This window comes from Plecotus auritus, assembly GCF_963455305.1.
Source record: "Plecotus auritus genome assembly, chromosome: 1".
NCBI lineage: Eukaryota > Metazoa > Chordata > Mammalia > Chiroptera > Vespertilionidae > Plecotus > Plecotus auritus.
Genome location: NC_137770.1, coordinates 137476810 through 137479884, shown reverse-complemented (window position 1 = coordinate 137479884; position 3075 = coordinate 137476810).

The following is a 3075-nucleotide window of genomic DNA, read 5'->3' as shown; positions in this document are numbered from 1 at the left end:
GAACAACAAAGTGACAACAAATACATATTTATCAACAAGTGAACCTAAAAATCAAGTGAATAAAAACCTGATGAACAGAACAGACTGGTGATGTAATAGAATCAGGGGCATGGAAAGGGAGCAGACTGACAATTCTTGGGGGGAAGGGTTGTGGGGGGTGCGAGAAGAGATTGGACAAAGAGCTTACACCTATGGACGAGGTCAGTGGTGGAGGGGGAGGCCTGGACTAGGGTGGGAACCGGGTGGAGGGGAGCAAGGGTGGATTGGGGGGGAAGGGGAACATCTGTCATAATCTGAACAATGAAGTTTTTTTTAAAAAAAAGAAAGGGAAGGGATTCCTTAGAAAAGTTCAATAGCAACAACTGGAAAAGTAACCAGCCTAAAAATCTCATGAGTTTCAACCCAAACCTTAATGTCAAGTCAAGTACCTGTTGAAATCCTGCCAACTGCTTCATGTTAACTCATTTAAAAATAAAGCAGAAGTTTGCTGTTTTCTCTCTACTTTTTCACAAGTTTTCGATATTAAGAATTAATAAATTTAATTAACCTAAGTTTTTTAACACTTTATGCATTAATGAAAACTGTTTCATCTATGTTGCACAGAAATTGGACAATCTGACGAAATGCATGTTTTGAATACAATTCTTAACTAGATGTTAGTAGAAAAGTGTAGTATGCTAACTATAGGTATAACCAAAAATATTCTCTGAATTAATATTATTAACTTCATTGAATTTAAACTTTAAATATAGGGTCTAATTTTGAGTTAGAACTTACATGTTTGAGACTTCTGGACTGACCACAAATCTATTTCTTCTCCCCTTCCTTTCAGAAATATGTCATTAGAAATAAAGGCATAAAAAAGGCTATCCACAATATAAGAACAAAGGAGAGGAAGCACAACTTTGGTGCCTAAAGAGAGTGGCTGGAACAGGAAAAAGAAAAGCCAGTTTGTCTTACAGAATCCAAGGCAGGCTCAAAATTCAGCCCCCAAATTCTTGCAGTGCAGCCCGGCCAGTTAAAAGTTCTGCTCACTCCTCGTGTTTCCAATTAGATATCAAAAGACAGCCAGGAACCACCACACATCTGAGGGGAGTCCACAAGTAAGAGAGATCAAAGCAGAATGGCTACTATCCACAAGGCAGGTAATAACAAGTGGTGGAGAGGTTGTGGAGAAAAAAGAACCCTCATTCACTGCTGGTGGGAACATAAACTGGTACAGTCCCTATGGAAAAGAGTATGGAGTTTCCTCAAAAAAATTAAGAATAGAATCACCATATGACCCAGCAACAGCTCTTCTGGGTATCTAACTGAAAATTTTACAAACATTTATTTGCAAAGATATATGCACCCTTGTTTCATTGCAGCGTTATTCTCAAGACATGAAAATAAACAAAGTGACCATTAATAAATAATTGATTAAAGAATAGGTGGTACATATATGCAATGGAATACTACTCAACCATAAGAAAAGAGGATATACTGCCATTTGCCACACAATGGATATTATGTACAAAGTGAAAAAAGTCAGCCAGAAAATGCTAAGAACCATATGCTCTCACTCATATGTGGGATATAAAACTAAATCTCATAGACACAGCCAACAGTCTGGTGGTTACCACAGGGAAAGGGTAAAAGGTAAAGGAGCCCAAAAATATGGTGAGGGAAGATGATTTGACTCTGAGAGATGGACACACAATGTAATATACTGATCATGTATCATAGAAATGTACACTTGACACCTAAATAAGGATTTTAGCCAATGTCACCCTAATGAATTTAACTTTTTAAAAAACCTGAACTCATACACTAAAAGTTAGTTGAAAACATTTCCTAAAATCTACATGCTAAGAACATCATATTTTTTTGTGATTACTTTCATAGAGCAATTTAGAATCTGTGGTATCAGTAAATGAGTTGTGCCACCCTATATAAAAAAAAGCCTAATATGCAGAGTGTCCAGTCGACCAGTCAGCCATTCAAACAATCAAAGAGTAATATGTAAATGATATACTAAGGCCGCTCAACTGCTGGCTCTGACGTGTTCTGACCACCAGGGGGCAGGTGCTCTGACTGGTAGGTTAGCTTGCTGCTGTGGTTCGGCCAATGGAGATTGAGCGAGACAGGCTGGACATGCCCTGGAGCCCTCCTGTAACCCCTCCCCAGCTGGCGAACCTCCCGTGTGTCTCCCTGGCTCCAATTGTGCATCAGTGGGGTCCCTTGGCCTGGTCAGCATCCTCTCAAAATCTGGAATCCCTTGGGGGATTTCGGAGAGCCAGTTTTGGCCCAATCCCACAGGGGGAGTGCTGCTCACCCAGAAGCCGGGCTCATAGCTTAGGCCAGGGAGCAGGCCTACGCTATCAGTAGGACATCCCTCTAGGGCTCCCGGACAATAAGAGGGCTCAGGCCGGGCTGAGGGGCCCGCCCCCCAGTGCAAGGTTTTGTGCACCGGACCTCTAGTATAAAATAAAACTATGGCATAAAAAGAAAAAATAATGTGAGTGGTAAAATTCAGAAGCAAATAAAAGCATGAAATAATAAATCTTGCCCTGGCATGTTTGGTTCAGCGGTCAGAGTGCTGGGCTGCATACCAAAAGAAAGTGGGTTTGATTCCTAGTCAAGGGCAAGTACCTGGGTTGTGGGTTCACTCCCTGCCCCTGGTCAGGGTGTGTTTGGGAGGAAGCCAATAGATGTATCTCTCTCACATCGATGTTTCTCTTTCTCTCCCCCTCTATCCTTCCCACCCTGCTACTCTCTCTCTGAAAAGCATTGAAAAAATATATTAAGGTTAGGATTAAAAATATCCAAATAGGAGAAACCAAGATGGCGGCATAGGTAAGCACCTAAACTGCTGCCCCACACAACAATTTCAAAACTACAACTAAAAGACAGAACAGACAACATCCAGAACCACAGGAAAGCTGGCTGAGTGGAAATTTTACAACTAAAAGGAAAGAGGAAAGCTCACGGAGAAGGGGCGGCAAAGGGCTGAGGTACGGAGACGCGCACGCAGAGAGGAAAGGCGGTGAAGTGCCTGGCTGGCTTTCTCTGGCGGGAGGGGGAAGGAAGCCCCCG